Source organism: Ammospiza caudacuta, chromosome 7 (assembly GCF_027887145.1).
Source record: "Ammospiza caudacuta isolate bAmmCau1 chromosome 7, bAmmCau1.pri, whole genome shotgun sequence".
Lineage (NCBI taxonomy): Eukaryota > Metazoa > Chordata > Aves > Passeriformes > Passerellidae > Ammospiza > Ammospiza caudacuta.
The window spans coordinates 31,200,570-31,218,085 of record NC_080599.1 but is presented as its reverse complement, the minus strand read 5'-3'; the positions used below and the strand labels follow the sequence as shown (position 1 = coordinate 31,218,085).

Here is a 17,516-nt window from a genome sequence, read left to right as displayed (position 1 = left end):
AATGGTGGGATCACTTATGATGCCTGAGCATTTGCACCTATTGCTTAAATTGTGTAGCTTGTACTAGTAGTTGTGTAGGTGATACGTAGTAGATAATTTCAAACTAGATTGATAATCATATACCAAATTTGATGTAATTTCATTCCTTGATCTAATAGATTAAAAAACTCAAACTAATGATAGTTACTGCTACGGACAGCTTGGTAATTTTTTTTGTAGCTTGGTGAAGTATTTGTAACATGGCTTAAAATATTTTGAGATTACATGTTCTAAAAGCAGACCTTATCCAGCACTTAGAAATAAATGCAAAGAAAATACTTTGCAAAGGTATTAAACATTTAAAAGCCTTAAAAAGATTTTTTAATAACCTTACAGAATGGGCTTTTAGATTAACTTCAATGCAGTGGTAATGTTCCTCAGATTTTCACATATACTGATAATAACATCAAAACACCTTTAAAGTTCACCTTATGAAGCAATTTTTATTAGTTCTGGTACTTGTAGTTTTATTATTGGTTAGAATTATTGTTATTTGATTTACACATACCTTTTCTTTATGCTCCCACCTAGGTAAATCAGTCTGTTTAGTCACAGTAAACTACTGATTTTTAACAAGATAGAACATTCAGCAGCAGTCCAGGATCTCTGGGTTTTTCACACTCTGGATGGACTTCCAGGGTGACTGGAGTTCAAGTTCTTTGCATCTTAGAGACACCTCCGCTGTGAGCAGGTGATGTCAAAATGTATGAGTCATTTTATATGCTGTTATTAATTTCTATGAGTTTGAAATGTCACACTTTCTATGCGGAAGTGCTGGATCTGTAACTTTTGTGTTTGTCCTCATGACAGGTCTGTTTTTAATGTACAGTTCAAATGTATGCCTGGAGCAAAATAAACACACATCTAAAAAAGGTGAGATTTTTTTTCCATATTTGTATTATTCTTATTTATTTCAAACCATGTAAATTGTATGTGTTTCTATCAGGAAGAGCGTAGTGATGAGAAATTTACATTAGCCCTGAGCTAGACCTTGACTATTAAGGGTGAATCTTTTAAAGTTTTGTTTATGCATTAATATGTGTTTTCAAACAATTAGTTGAAACTCTAAGGGTGCATTTAGTGCTGGCCTGGAGCATGTTCCTGAGGGCTCATTATCCTGTCAAAGCCTGTAAGATGTGGACCCTGCAGGAGTGATGTTGGTACTTAGTGAGTTAATTTGGAGTTAGTTTTTTTTTTTTTTTTTTGCAATGTCATAGGAGGGAAAGGCTACAGTAGATACAGGTGGAGATGAAAATGCAAGACCCTGGTTCTAAATTTATTTTGGGAAAATGGAATTTGTTGCTCTTCAGCTTTCCTTCTGAAAACTCTCTTGTGGTTTTATTGTCAGCTGAAGTGTTTATTGACTGAGAAGTGCTTGCATTTTAGTGGTGGATATAGTGATCCTAGTAAACACTTTGGGGCTTTCGTGATGCAATATGCTGTGTAAGTGTTTGTGTTGTTTTATGATGGAGTGGGCAGAAGATTATTTAAATAAAAAGTAGAATAAAGCCCACACAGTTTCAGCAGCCATTAGATTCATTAAAGCTAGTACAAAGATAAGAGTTAAATGATTTGTGGATATATACAAATGTCTTAAAGTATAAAAGCAACACAGAATCCAATGCCATTATTGCTGGGAGAAGTGCCAGCATTCTCATTATTTTTAATGACTTCCAAACTGGGCCCTTAGTGACTGATGAGGTAAGCAATTTCAGATGGGAAATGTGATATACTCAGTACTGGAACGTGCTGAATGCCCTCAGTTGTTAGGGGCCATGGCTGTGCTGAGGGTACTGTAAGAAGCAGCAGACAAATTGTAGGTTGAAGGTTACTTTAAAAAGAGGAAATTTTTTCTAGGTTGCTGAATAAAATAGAACAATCTAGATGATAAAAATTGTAGGTAATGACACTGCTCATGAAAAAACATTAATCACTGAAGAAAGGTAGATACTAAAGAAAGCAATCTTTGGGTTCATCCCAATATTAGAAAAAAAAAGGCACCAAACAAAACCTTCAGTAACTGTTTTGTTTATTGAAAAAGATAAGCATCTTATGAAGATATGGAGGTTGTTAATAATGAAGTGACTGCTGTGAGAGGCACTTACCTCAGGACCAGGTGGCCTGCAGTTCCCATGTGCCCAATGTCCCCCTTCTGCACTGCTGCATGTGCTGGAGAGCTGTGCCCCTCGGAAATGCCACCAGCACTCTCCTTGTCTCCTGGCAGGGACACAGTGCTTTGGTGTCTGCTCCTGGGTAGGAGGGAGTTGGCAGAAGGAGCTTCTCCAAGAGGGCAGGATCTCAGCTGGGAACACCCCTGACTGCCCATGGGGCTGCCTGGGCATTAAGCAAGACATGTGAGTCAGGAGTGCTGAACAGTAAATCAGGAGCACCACAAATCCTGGAAGTGTTTTAATGGTAGAAAAGGGACTTCTGCAGAACCTGGGCATATCTTTTCAGTGTGTAGAACAGGAGGCTGGGCAGCCCCTTGTCCCTGTCTGCCCCAGGCAGAGAGCCCAAGTCACCTGCTGGCAAGCCTGGGGACAAGGCTTCCCTTACCATCCCTTCTGGTTGGGTGTACCTGAAGAGAAATGCATTCTATTGTGCCAAATATAAAAAACTGATAATACTTTAAGTTTTACAAAGCTGCCTCTTGGGGCTTCAGGCAATAAAAAATATTGCTTGGTCCAGAGCAGGGAAGTTGCATAGTGCCACTTGTGTGATGATGAAGTGTCTGCCTTGGAAGTTAAAATTACTGTGAAGATGACCCAGCAATAGCCAACAAACCTGCAAATTTGTAGCAAACACAAAGCAGCGTTTTTTTTCTTTTTTCTCTCTCTTTTTTTTTTTTTTTTTTTTTTTTTAATGATGGAGCTTGTTGCAATGTGATCCTTTGAAAGCTAAAATTATATCTAGTTTGCATAGGTACTAGATAATGTCACAGAATATTGGTCAACTGATGGCTATTAAAAAAGAAGCTGATAGGTGGCCTGATCTTAGGAAACCCATAAATCACTGGTTGCTGAAATTTCAGGAAATGAATCAGAGGCAAGCCCATGCTCTGTCACTCCATTAGTGATCCCCACAGGAATGGGGCACAGTGGTGACCTCACCCTGGAGCCAGTGCTGTGTGCCCCCTCCCATGTCCAAGGGTGATTTGCAGGGTCAAGTGTGGATGTGAGAAGTTATAATTGTCTCATTTCTATTTCAGCTGGGAGCCTTGCAGTAGTAATCCAAGCTCTTTGTGCCCTGGTGGCCCTGCCTGTTCTCAGGCACCCCCAATGTGGTCCTGGGCCAGGCAAGTGAAGAGCAGCATCTCTCAGGAGTCTAGGTGGGCTCTGCAGATGAGCCACTGCTTCACGTGGAGTTGTGGCCACTGGAAATTCAGGTGAGCACTCTGCTGTACAAATTGTCACTGCCCTCCAGTGCCAGTTACTCTACACACACAGAGTAATGCCTATAATTAAAATGCTCCCTTGAAGTAAATAATTAAATGAGGATTACAGTTATGAGCCACCAAGTGACACAGGTGACAGGCTTACTTTAAGTAGGACAATTAAACTGTAAATTAAAATTAAACCTCTCTGTGTAAGTAGAATATTGTGTTAGGTAATTATCTAAGAGTAATAAGTTAAGTGTGTATACTGTATCAATAAATCTTAAAGATCTTTAAGAAACAGATTTTCTACTTGGGTTTTTTTGTTATCTGTATTTTTTAAAATATTTCCTAATTTAAATGAGAAATAAAAGCCCAAAGTGCATTTTCAATGCTTTTTGGCAAAATTGGATAATTTTACTGGAGTAGTTTGGTTTAAGTAAGCAGCATTTTTCCTTAACAAATGCCTGGGTTGTTGTTGTTGGGTTTTTTGTGGTTTTTTTTTGTGTTTTTTTTTTTTTTTTTTTTTTTTTAAACATAGTGTAGATACGGAGTCCTTTAGGAGTGCTTGCTGGAGAGGTGCCTATACACTTGAGCAGAGCATGGCTAGAAAGAGAATGTATCATCAATGTTAGACAGTTAGAGCTGCTCACTTACAGGATGGGCAATAATTAGTTCTTGGTATTAGTACCTTGGTACAAGCTCAAAGACTATTTACTGCCAAATTACTGAATTCACTATATTTCACATTTTTGAGAAAGTTCCTGTGCCAGATAAAAAACAAGTTTTATTTTATTCCGTTTTAAAAGAACTAATTTATTCTCTAGGTACAAAGTGGTCTAGATCTTGACAGTCCTTAAAACATGGAGTTATGAGCTGTACAAAATGTTCTCTAGATAGTACAAACATGTTTTTGCTGGTTTTTTAAAAAAATTTTTTAGCAGACCAGTGTTGTAGAAAATACCAGTAGTAAACAAAATTTTGGAAAAAAAACCCCTGGTGTCCTAGTCCAAATTCAAAAACCTTTTCTGAAAAAACTCCTGATTTTTGGGAAAAAGAAAATATTTTTCAAGAAAATAATGTTTGAAAAACACTGTAAATGAATACTTTAGCTGGAAGTAAAAAAAAATAAGGGTTTTTAAATAAAAATAGTGAATTGAATTAAGAATAAATTAGCTTTAGGCAAAGTAGATCTTTAAAAATCAATTTCAGGAGTCCTGGAGGCAATCTTAGAAGCTTTGAGCACTTTTAGTGCTAACTTCAGTGCCCCTTTTGGAGTTACAGATATTTTTGGCTTTGTCCAAGGGAGTAAGGCAACACATTGCAGGGTGCAGCTGGGGCTACTCCAGTGTGTTAATGGCAGGATTGACAAATCCTTGCCTGTTTGATTGTCCCTCCTTACAGAATTAATCTGGTTTAGCTCATGGAGTTATTTTGTGAGTCAGAATGTGCTGAGGTGCTGGCAGGTCACCCTGCTCCTGGGGGGCACAGCCTGGGGAGGGGGCTCTGCTGGGCTCTGCTGCTCTCACTGAACACAACTGCACCATCAGTGTGGTACCTCGTGCTTAGTTTGTGATTTGCTACACGTGCACAGAGTGGGATTTTTATTAAAGGTTTTGTTAAAGTAAATAATCAGAAATTCTGATTTAAAAATCCCACATAGACTCTGAATAGAGTGTCCCTATACCCTTTGCTGAGCTGTGCCACACTGCTGAAGCAGAGCATCCAAATGCCTCAAAATATTTTAATACTTTTCATTTTATATGAAGTAATTTTTGCTATAATTTTATAACTCTGCTTCTAATGTTATGTTTTTAGTACTTTATTAGGAGAAACAAGAAGCTAATTTGGACATCTTTGTTGTTCTCAATTCAGAAAGAAAGGAACTGTTCTTTCTTTGATGCACAATCATAAAGCTGGAACAATTCAAATAACTTTTAAGATATTGTACTTTGTTTAGTAAAATATTTAGTACCATTATGATAGTGTAAACCATTAGACTGCAATTACACTAGCACAGCACAGAGCCCAATAGTTCTGTTGGAACACAGCAGTGATGCATGATTGCCTCATTAGGATCAGAAGTCTTGGAGAACTAAGGTTATTAAAAAAAATGAATCATGGTTACAGTTGTGATTTTGTTAGATTGTAATAAAAATATCTTATTTATGCATCTAACTTCTACTGTGTTAACCTCTTAACAAAGTATTAAGAAACCTGCAAGAACTAGTAAGGATTCTTTGAATTATGATTATGAAGCTTTCTGTCTTATTGCAGCTGGAAATGCAGAACCTCATCTGTATTTCCCTAAAAGTGTTATTCAGGCAGGTTGCACTGCATCTTTCCAGGACTTAAATGAGACTGTTTATACAGATATTTATGAGAGCAGTGTTTTAGAGATTGCAAAAAAACTTTAATTCATGTTATTGTCGAAATGTTCTTTTTCAAAAATGCCCAAATGTACAGCCAATGTATTTACATAATTTCAAAGTCAATTATAGATGAAAGGTAGGAGGAATAGTTTTCTTTTTGCTACCTTACTTAGCTTTGAAAACATTTAATAAGAGAGTTTATAGACACAGCCAGGTTTTCTCAGCAACAGGGGAATAAGAAGCATTTTGAAAATAAAAAGCAGATAGGAAGATTTTTCAAAATGAGTTTGGGCATTGAAGAGCTGCATTAACACTGGTAGTAACATCTAACTAAAAAAACCTGATTTCATTTGAAATTGCTGGCATTCCTTTACATTTGGGCATGTGGATGTCAGTAGCATATCTGAGAGTGCAAAAAGACTGAGCTAGTCACCACTGAGATAACTGTTGGGTCTTTCACATTCAAAAGTAGTTCAAGTCAGTGGAAATAAACTTTAATCTTACACTGATTAAATATTGTTTAACTTGCATTCTCTGAAATATGTGTAAAACATATAGAATATGGGAACTGTCTGCATTTGGAATGAAACCTGTGCTTAAGTTTATGAGAATTATGGCTTTGATTAATAGTGAGTAGGAATTTAAAAATGTGTGAGCATAATTTAAAACACTCTATTAGTGAGAAAGGGGGTGCATTTTAATAGGGAATTAACAAATATGACTCAAGGATATAAGACGTTGCTTTAAAAAAATGATCCCGTTTAAATAAGGCAGTGGAAAATAACACATTAAAATGTCTTTAAGGTTGTACATTCTTTGAATTTTGTCCATTAGCTTGACAGAAATATGTAAGAAGTTAATTTGTATGAGCTGTGGTACAGAAGTGACCTAGACCTTGTTAAGGGTACTCTGGAATGATCTCTGAAATAATGCAGAAATGTGCACAAACCCCAAACATTCAGGGTCGTGTCACAGTCCCTGGGTTTGGACCAGCAGCTGGACACATCCACCAAACTCGTCCTCCATCCTGTGGGCTTGGGACTGTGCTGACTGCCATAGAAGACAGTCCTATGGCTGATAATCTGCTCCAGTAACTCCAGTTCCTTAACAGCTGCCAGGAAAAGAAAAGTAATTTGAAATTTGGCAGTACTGAAGGAAACTGCTTCAAAAAGCTGCAAGCCTCTTCCTCACCAAATTACCTTTAAAGAATCCCAGGCAGAATGCCTCAGCATGCGCAACATAGACTTGTGATCTTTTCTGTGTATTTTAGAGGCAAGATCTTCCCTGTAATTTAGGATGCTTTCTAACAAGATTTACCTGCCATTGTGCAATTGTCTCTCATCTAGATAATGCGAGAGAACTGCTAAAATGAAGCAACAAAAGCGCTATATAAAGTACTTTGTTGTGTATTAGCACAAGTGTATGTAAAAGAGCCCTGTATAGCCTTTTAGGGCAGATCTGGTTCCTTGCCTGTGCTCTGTAGAAGCAGTGATAGCTTTAAGTGGAGCTTGGAGTGAATCTGTACATTGGCAAATGACTGTAGCTGTCTGTGCCTTGGCTTTGACAGCCTCCTCTGGCTGTTCACAGTGGCTGCTTCTTGTTTTCTAATCTCTTCCCACATTTTATTGTTTAAAATGAACCCTGGCTTTGAGTATGCAGCTTGATTTTGTTGTTGTTTTGTTTTGTGGCACTCTTGCAAGGATTTTTTCACCTTATTTTCTAGAGGAAACAGGTGAATATGGTGTCTCCAGGGCACTCAGTAACTGTTGTGTGCTGTTGCTGAATTTCAGCCCCATTTGATGGCATGAAATGTGTGGGGTCCTTCCCAGGCTGTGCACCATATATTTATCCACCTGTATCCTTGGGTACCCCCACGTGCCTTGCTGATGTCTTGTGTTGGCAGAGCTAATCTTAGCACTCTCTTTCTTGCTTACATTTTAATGTAGTTAGTTAGGATTTTAAAGTTATCTGTGTTTTTTATCAAATATCAGCTGTCAGAAGCACACATAGGTCTCATGAAACAGGTGCAGTTTTTGAAATGATTTAAATGAAGAAGGGAGAGACATTTGATAAATATTAATTGGAAGGCACTCTGAGTCAGGAGAGCAGACAAAATGGATGAATTTCAAAGTGCCCAGCAAATGGGGAATTTGGTGGCCTTTTTTGTTGTTTGTTTGTTAGGTGATGTAAATTGTTGATTCTGTGGGACCGTTCATAAGGCTGTGCCCTCTGACTCATTAATGGATAGGAGCATTTGTTAACCAATTTTATGGCCCCTCTCAGTCATTATCTTTTTCATCAGTCTTCTATTTTTTGATTCCTTCTGTCTTCTATTATTTCAAAGAAGCAAAAATGATAACACAGGAAATAAACATGGAGATGTTTTTTGTCCAAGTAACATAGGTTGCACAAAGCTTACCTTGAAGTATTGGACATGAAGTGAATACAGGAGTCCAAGCCCCTTTTAAATGCTGTCTTGGTTTTATGACAACTATATTACAGTTTCCTAACCTATGGACCTGCCTTACAAGAAATATTTGTAGATAAAACTTCATGGATGGTGATAAAGTAAGGAAAATGTTCCTTTATTCTATGATGACACTGAAATCTAAAACAAAAAAAATTGTCTACGTGAAAAAACAGGAAAAATGGTATTTATACTAGCTGGTACATATTTTTGCACATTATTCAGTGTGCTTTTTGTTTATTACTGACTGAAAGGGTAACTTTGACATTGGAAAGAAGAATTCACTATGTTCAGATAGCAAGAAGGCTATGGATTGCATCAGCCTCTCTCCTCCTTGTGACTTCTCTTCATTTGTGAACTAAATCCTCTCGTATTCGTGATTTCAGAGTTTTACATGGAGCACTTGGACACAATGAGCGTGCTTGGGGGAGTGGGAGGAATGGCACACTTTGAACAAGTGTCCTTGAGGCAGAGAACAACAGCAAGGCGCATTGCCATGCATCATCCTTTATTTATGCATATGGAGTGCAAGGTAACCCACACTGGGGTCTGCTGTGGGAGACGGCACAGCGGTGTCACGGAGCTCTGAAAGTTCAATGAAAGCACTGAAGGACGTGCAGCTTCTCTGTATCTGCTCTGCATAATGGCAGCTCTGGTTTGTACAGCCCTTGGACGCTTGGCTGTCCTGGGATTTAGTGAAGGACATGCAAAACCAGTGCATTTGCTGTGCATACTTCATGCTGATAGTCTGGAAATGGAGCAAGTCAGAGAGAAATGTAGCTTTTGGGATCATTAAAAATCCATTTTCATTAAAAGCCACGTATTGCAGTGACATATTTGTACATTCATCCCCTGTCTGCCTATGTCTTACAGATAAAGTGAAAAAGAGGCTTTTCATAACAATTTAAAGCCTAAATGAAAGAAAAGCATTCTATTTCCCTTGAATTACTTACATGCTGCACTTGTTTGGCTTTTTTTCACGCTGTGTTGAATGGCAACTACTCTGCATTCTTTCTTTACCTCCAGTTCCTTTTGTTTCATCTATCTATCATTTGTTTTTATCTATGTCTTCCACCTATTTCCTCTTTGTGCTTAGAGTTGGTAGCAAATGATATTTGAGATGCAGGGAGCTTACAATCTGACTGTCTTGATATTATTTTATGAAACCATGACTACCGTAAAAATTGGCTTTACCGCCTGTTTTGTGTTATTGATTCAAGCCCATTTCAGAATTAACTTGTTTGGAATGATCTGGCAATGTTATGTGCCCTAGGTTCTCTCAGGAAAAATTCATCTCTCATAACTAAATGCAATAAAATGTTCAAATATATCTAAACACATTTATATTTTGAATTTAGATGAAAACCTTATGGAGTCAATCAAATATACAAGGCATGTGCAAGTTTTAGCTCTAGACTTACAAGTACTGTATTGCAGAAAAAAAATTACTTGGAGACCAGCTTTTTCCTGGAGAGCTGTCCCTTATGTAGGCTTTATGAAATTCCTAATTGCATCATTCATGTTTCAATCCTGAATTGGTTGGACATAATTTTGACATTTTGACTGTAGGACTGTATCTATAATTTGAGATTATTGCCTAAATTCTTTTAGGGATTTGATGTTTCAGATCTATGTTTTACATTTTTCCTCACGGTTAGGTAGAAATATTTGTGTGCTGATAGTCAGTGGAAAGTGATCTACAAAAATAAATCTTCCCTCATTAATGGCTTGACGGGTCAAGTTTGAACTTTCTCTTACAAATGGACAAAATTTGATGGTGGTATAGACAGGAAAATTTGGAACATGAATTTATTGCAATGTTAAAACATCCAGGTGTTAGAAATTGTTCAGTGACATCAGATACTAGTCCTGACTATCTTTAACTGACTCACAAAACCAGTTAAAAAATAAAAAGCTCATCTCCAATCACAGTTTTCTTCCAGGTACACAAAAATGGGAAGTAAACTTCTAATGTCCTAAGAATTTCAGCTTTTTTGTTTCACTGCTATTAAGACTGCCTGGGTAAGAGCTGCACCTCCTGGGTTGCAGATTTCAGGTTTGCTGCTGTCCCTGGCTGCTGACAGAGGCCCAGGAGCTACTGGCACCTGTGCAGCCCTGCCCAGCCCCTGCCCAGGGTGTCCCCAAATACACTGTGCTCTGCGAGCAGGCAGATTGGCTTTCTTTTGGCTGGTGGAAAAATCTGTATGCCAGCTGCCCTTTGAAATGTTTTGGTAGCCCTGGAACCGGGATACAAATTCTTCCTTTGATTCCCTTCATAGTTTTTTTACTTACCATCTTCTTGTCTTTCAAAGAACCAAGCCTTTTCTGAGTGTGTGTTTTAAATGTGTGGAGAGCAAAAAGCTACCCAGGTGAGTAAACAACAGATGCAAGTCAATCCTGAGAGGAGTGCAGTATGGATAAAGAACTATTATAATTCCTCCCGCATTCGTGTTTCCATCTACTTATGAGATATAGACCTGTGCCTTGTTAGCAATGATGTTATAATGCAAAAGCTAAAGTTTTCATATCAGAGGAAACATATATTGTTAAATGAGCTGAGAACATTCTCCCAAGGGTTAGCATTTCTCTAGTATGTGTGAAATCCTACTGAAACAAATGGCCCTATTATTTTAATTGGATCTTTTGGTATTAGAGCATTTTTCTTTGTACTGTGGTAAAGAACCTTGTTTTTCTTTTTTTCCTGAAAATGGGAAATGAACAAATGCAGTCAATGGATTTAAACATTTATGACTTCAACAGTAGATTATATCAATATAAATAGGTGCAGATACACATATATGAATTAAATTCGTATTTTATTATGCATTCCTCCATTCTCTCTGAAAATCTAGAAACAGGCTTTGCACTTTTAAAATAAGTATGATTAAAATTTTGCCTTGTCCTTTTGATTGATACCTTGTTTGCAATGCTAATAATGACAGGGGCACTTAAAAAATCCAAACCAAACAAAAGCTACAAGAAAAGTTACCATTTTTAAGCAAAATATAGTAAAATTTTTTTGAAAAGGGATTGTAGATTAGTTACTGCTTGGAATCTGGCACTCCTTAGAGTCGTGAATAGATTCAGTTGTTGAGCTACTCTGTGCCTAATTTGCTTCTGTGAGTGAGGGATTATGCAATACAATAGGTTAAACTTGTATAGACCACTCTAATTTGTTTTGCAGAAGAACAGAGAAGGAAGGGAGGAACTCTGTTTATCATGTTGTGGTCGAAAGCACAATACAGTAGAAATTTTCTGTGAAGATTAGGCTTGAAAACTAATTTGCTGTATGTTTGTTTCCTCTCTTTTCTGCAGCTGTTCAATTACAAACTTACTGCTGGTCAGAAAACCAAATATCTATTCTCTAGGGTAGCTACATTGTACTCCAATATTTGAAGATTTGGTTTCTGTTATAATTGGACTGAAATACTGATATTTTGTTAGAGGAATTCTCCTATGCCTCCATCTGAATACTAGTTGAACATGCTCATGTATGTATGCGCTGTGTTTAATATATCCATAATAGAAACCTGAAAACAAAATAAATTGCATGTATGGAGGCAAAAAATTAATCATACAGAAAAGATCAAGGAACAGTTTGTTAAGAGCAAAACAAAAAAGTCATAGGGTTAGTATTAATTAAATTTTCTTGTTTGTTTTTTACAAATCTGTGCATATGTCCTTTAGAAGGACAAATAAGCTTTGAGGAGAAAACCACTTGTAGACGGACTAGTAACCAAAATGCGGCTGAACTTCCCTGTTGCAGGTGGCCAAATGTTGCTGTAGATGCCCTCAGTGAGGGGAATCCTGCGGGGCCGTGCGTGGGTGAGGGTGCTCAGCTCACGCTGCCAGCTGCAGGCTGGGGTGCCTTGGGCAGCACCCCGGCCTCTCCCTCAGCTTGCAGAGAGGGGCTGGCTTCAGTTCTCGTCTCATGCGTGTAACCCGAGACTGGCAGGTCATCTGTTTGTTACCCCAGAGAAGAAACTGCAGCTGCAGTGACAGGCGTGCAGTTGTATCATTTTGGTTGTTCTCCTGCAGTGGAAATGATGGATTTTGTTTTTCATCCCTTCACACAGAATGATCTGCTATTTCGAGCAAATTAATGCGATAACTTGCTACTTACAAAGTAGGTCAGGGCTGCTCGAGCGTAAATTGCAGTGGTTTTTGGGAGTTGTTGCTGCTGTCCTGCCCTGCAGGCTGCGGCAGCTCCTGTCCCGGGGCACCTGAGCCTCCGCACGGCCCTCCGAGCAAACGGCGTCTGCTGCTGTTTCCACGGCAACACGCCTGTCAGAAAATAAATATTTGCTCCACTTGCACAATCATCGTTATGCTAAGAATTAATTGATGGTAATGTTTTCCCACCTTGTGCTTAAGAGCATTTTAGAGATAACCTAGTAGTGTGTACGGGAACCAAACAGCAACTGAGGCCATTGCAGCTGGCTGTGCCCTGCCATGGGTTTGGGCTGGGAGCAGGAGCTGATAAAACCTCTCTGGTTTTGGTTAAAAGGCAGGTCAGATCCTGTTTTGCTCTGGAGAGCAGCTGCGCTGATGGGTCTGGGAGCAGAGGGCAGTATGGCAGTGGGATGGGCAGGGCAGGAAGGGGCTGTGGGATGGACACAGCTTCAGGTGGTCCTTTGCTGGCATCCTCTGCCCAGCATCCCTGCCTCTAGGTGTCCTCCAAACTCTTACTGCCCTCCTAGTGACCCATGTCAGTCCTTAGAAGTTAAATCCCAAGTGTGGGGATGCACTGTGGGACTCCTGTAACTATGAATACAGTACTCTTGGCTATATGTATGCAATTTTAGGCTATTGTGAAGCACATAATAATGGATAATTGTGTAAAATACTATTTCTTAATAGTATCTGCTCATTTCAGTCCTTAAGGCTATAAATTCTGACTTTTAAAAAATCAGTTACTTCAAGAACTTTTGGAATTCAACCATTGTTACAAACATTTGGATTTATAAATATTTTTGGAATGTATTTGTTTAGTTTTTATAATAGAGCAAAATTTACTTGTAGGCTTCTTGCTACTGGTTTTTCGTGTGAATAAAGACTTGTAGAAGGCAGGCCATAAGTTCTGCCATGGCAGCATTAGCAGCTGTGGGAACTGCTGTCACACAGCATATTATTAGCTCAATTGTATTGTCTTGATCTGTTCTATTAGCAGGACACACTGATTTTGCCCAAAGCCCAAAATGTGGTTTTCTTCTGCTCTGTTTGGATTGTGTTAAGCTGCGCCCACCAGTATGACATCAGTGTGCCATAAACACCATGACTAGCAGCTGTCATTTGTCATGATAAGTGAAACTGATATTTGTCACCCATGTACACCAGGGACCAAGCAGAATTCACAGGACAGGAAGTTTTGACAGAGCAGTTATTATTGCACCCCATCCAAAGCAGGGATTACTGAAGTTTTTGAGACCTTGTTTTAACCATGGTTCATTTTCAGCACTATGAAAATCTCTTGTCTGTTAATTCAGGGTGACACAGTGCAAGAGCAGCTCTAGAACAAAACTTCAAGCCTAGGGGACCAGGAGTAGTTGAATTGACTCTTGCTGCTGCATTGGCAATGGTATTTTGTCTATAGTTTAAGGGAAGGAAAACAAGGAGAAAGAATTAGTGACAGTAGAAAATTAGGCCCATTTTAAAGAACTTGGGCTTTACACTCCATATGTGTTTACATTAAATAGGTGATTTATGTAAAGATCATAGTAAAATGTTTCTTTCTCCCTTCCTCCTCCTTTTTTTTTAAATAACTGGGAAGCACATTTAATGCTGAGGAGTAACTGAGGAGTTCTTACTGCAGGAAGTATGGAAACACTGTAGATCTTGTAAAAGACAGGAATTTGGCAGGAGAATAGCTCTCTGTCTTAGGTAATCCCACTGTTCATACTGTGCAAACACTTTCTGAAGATGGTCTGAGGCATTCTTGTAATTTGATGTACACAATGAACTGAATGAACACCTACCAGCTGAAGAAGGTAAATGAAAAGGGCACAGATCTGTTTGATAATTATTAATTTGCTTAATGTCACTGTTCTACCTTTAGATTTGTTCATGAAGAAGTTTTCAATTACATTGGTATTGCTGCAAGGAGTAGGTTTAGAGCAGTATTTGAATTGATGACCTGCCTATTGTGCATCCTTTGCCCTTGTTTTTGCATATAATGTTTTATATAGGCTAAGCTGTAACTCATTTAACAGCTGTTCTTGATCTGGGAGGTCTTTTTGGATAAGGTTAGAACAAGCCTGAAGAATGCTGTACAATTGGACTGATAGATCAATATGTTGATATAATGTACCATAGATGACAGTGTTAATCTTGCTAGAACCCAAATGTGGCTTTTTTAGCAGCTAATGGCTCTATCAACTGAACAGAGGAGGTTTTAAATTAATAATTAGTGTGCTATTTGTATTGTTAGTCTAATCACTAGAGAAAAACAATGCCACATACCTAAGCTAGTAGTCATTGTTGAATATTGACTTCAATATTGATGTAGTTGGAGGCTGGAGGGTTTTGGGGCCTTTTTTAATATTTGTGTTTAAATTTGACAAATTGTGAAGAAAGGAATGGTCGTATCTTTTCAAGATTTATGAGCATGAAGTCAAACATGAGTATCAATAAAGAGTGATGACTGCCAGATGGGCAACAGAACAGTGATAAGAGCTGAAGGGCTGTACAATTTACTTTGCAAAATGAAGCGGACATAAGGGGAATAATGAATTCTTGTGATAAAATGTTTGAGTTTTGAGACCACATTTGAAATCTGTCCTGTAAATATGCTCCTTCCAAAAAGTCTTTGAAAAATGGCTAATGTTATATTCCAAGACCAGTTACAGAAAGAACACTCTTCATTCTTTAATGTATCTGTGCTGTTTTTTTTTTTTTTTTAATAAGGTGACCTACAGAGGCAAATTTTGGAGACTAAAGGGAGGTTTGCTATTGCTTCAAAAGGGAGCAGGATGGATTTCTGAGCACGGCATTTCAACTAAGCTGAGCTGGTTGGGGTTCTCAATAAACTGCTGAGGCAAAATGGGACCTCTGCTCTTCCAGGCCTTCTCTGTGCCAAGGACTGACCCAGCAGCAACTTTCAATATTCATGGATGCAAAAAATTCTGCAAATGATAACGTGCAGCTGAGAGGCTGTGAGTCTTGAATGAGACAATTCTGCAGCAGAGCACTGGTTTGTCAGGAATCCTCTCTGCTCCACCTGGGATGCCATGGTCTGTCAAAGCACAGCAGCAGTGCAGGGAAAGTGGATTCACTTTTCTGTGGAAATAGATAAATGTTGTCCTTACATGTTTTTTTTTCTTAACAGGGCAAATTGTTTAAGCTGTGTAGCCCAATTATTTTCCCTTTCTGCAAGTACACACTGGAAAATTAATAAAGTGGCAGCTCCCAAAGAAAGGTCAGAAGAAACAAAGGAAATCCTTAAACACAAACCATTATTGATAATGGTATTTGAAATATGCATTAGATTCACTTATAAATAAGTGTGTGAAGCAAAAATTGGGACTTCCTTTGGATCTACAGTTTTATTCAGTTTATTTTCCTTTAAGCATACAACTACTTTCAAATGGGAGCCTCTAAACAGTGGTAGATCAGAGATGCCCAAGTTTACTCCAGAACATGGAATTTCGTTCACTTTTGCTGATTGAAATTTCTGAATGCAGGATTTTCAGTCTTCTACATTAAATTTCCACTTAAAATCAAGCTCTCTGTGCAATAATCTTTTTATGCCCAGTATTTGTGCTTGGAAGCATTTCCTAACCTATCACAGATGTAGTTAAGACAATAATTTCAGTTTAATGAGCCAGAGATTCCCCCCCCCAAAGCAGAAGGGGTAACTTTATCAGGTTTATATTTTATGATATACATATGACTTGTTTATAACTTGAAAGTGCCTACTTACAAAAATCCTGTATCGTATTCAGCAGTGATTTTGTTCTATTGTACAGTGTCATTTTCCTCTTCCTTCATTCTTTTGAACCCTTTCCCCCTCTTCTTTCATTTCTTTGTTCTACATCCTTTTTATATTTTGTACAGATTTCCCTCCCCTCTGACATTTTTATCATTTTGAGGCATAAAATAGGGCCTCTCTTCTCTGGCAGCTGCGACCCCATCCCCTGCTGCACCAAATTGACACTTCTGCAAGCAGCAGCTCTGCTCAGTCACTCCAAGGCTGCTGCTTTCACAAGTGTTGATTTAGTGCAGCAGGGGATGATGTGCCAGCTGTAAAACTCAGACAATAATAGTAATAATGCTTGGGAAAAGTCTTATAATAAGAGAGAAAATAAAAGGGTGTGGGGAGAAAAGGTAGGAAGGGTCCAGGTGGAGGGAGGAAAGGGAGCAGCGGTCTCTGTTGGGGTGGTGGGGTACTGGGCTGCCCAAGGAGCAGTGGGATGGGCAGGAGAGTGGACCATGAGCTAATTCTCCTCCTTCCCACTCTCTCTCTTTACAAGAAACTCCTGTGACTGATGGTGAAGATGTTTTGCATTTCTGTCAAACTGGGGAGTTATTTTGGGATAAAGTCCTAGTGGAAGTGGGTGAAGGACTTAAAATATGATGAGAGAGTGAGGAACACCTGTGCTGTAGAATCACTTATTATTTGCAAATGCAACTTTCTGGATGAAAAGATATTTGATATTTTTATTCTTAAGGTGTATATTGCATGTCTATGGATATAGAGGATGGATGTTTTTTATATATACGAATAGCATGTTGTTATTTAAAGCACACAAATGGGGAGTTCCTTCTGAATCAGCCCTGATTTACCCCCAGTAATGTTCCTAAGGAAATAGTTTACAACTACTTTGTATGTGAGTGTTTAATAAGTTGTTGGCAAGACAAAAATTATTGTAGGTTATATTTACTGACCCCTTTATTTTCATTCTCAACCATAACTCAGCAATTAATTATTTTCATGGATCTGTTTAACTATTTTTCAGTGATCTTGGAGCAGTGAATGAAACACAGTATGTGCTAAATATTGATATTGGTGATGATATGCCAATGTGTGGTAGGACAGAACAGTTTCACATGGACATGCAGAACAGGTCAGTGGAGACTTGAAATGTGTTAACATACATGTCTACCAAATAGTATTGTTTGCTTAAATCTGCTTACTCATAGCATTTCCCAGGTCTGTGTAGAGAGTATGAAATTTTCCAAAGACTCTTGAGAAGCCTGTTTCTTTTAAGTTCAATTCAGACATGGGTTTGTGTTTCTTTAAATTAATGGGAAATAAGGACATACTTAA

The 17,516-nt window shown here is 38.4% G+C and overlaps 1 long non-coding RNA gene across 1 annotated transcript in view; it reads left to right on the top strand.

Moving 5' to 3' along the window:
- Positions 1–17,280, top strand: part of LOC131560304 (uncharacterized) — a 34,212-nt gene extending 16,932 nt beyond the window's left edge. The window contains exons 3-6 of the long non-coding RNA XR_009274946.1: positions 571–730; positions 850–912; positions 3,248–3,424; positions 17,206–17,280. This is a non-coding gene — a long non-coding RNA (uncharacterized LOC131560304). The remainder of the gene's footprint in view (positions 1–570; positions 731–849; positions 913–3,247; positions 3,425–17,205) is intronic.
- The last annotated feature ends 236 nt before the right edge of the window (positions 17,281–17,516 follow it).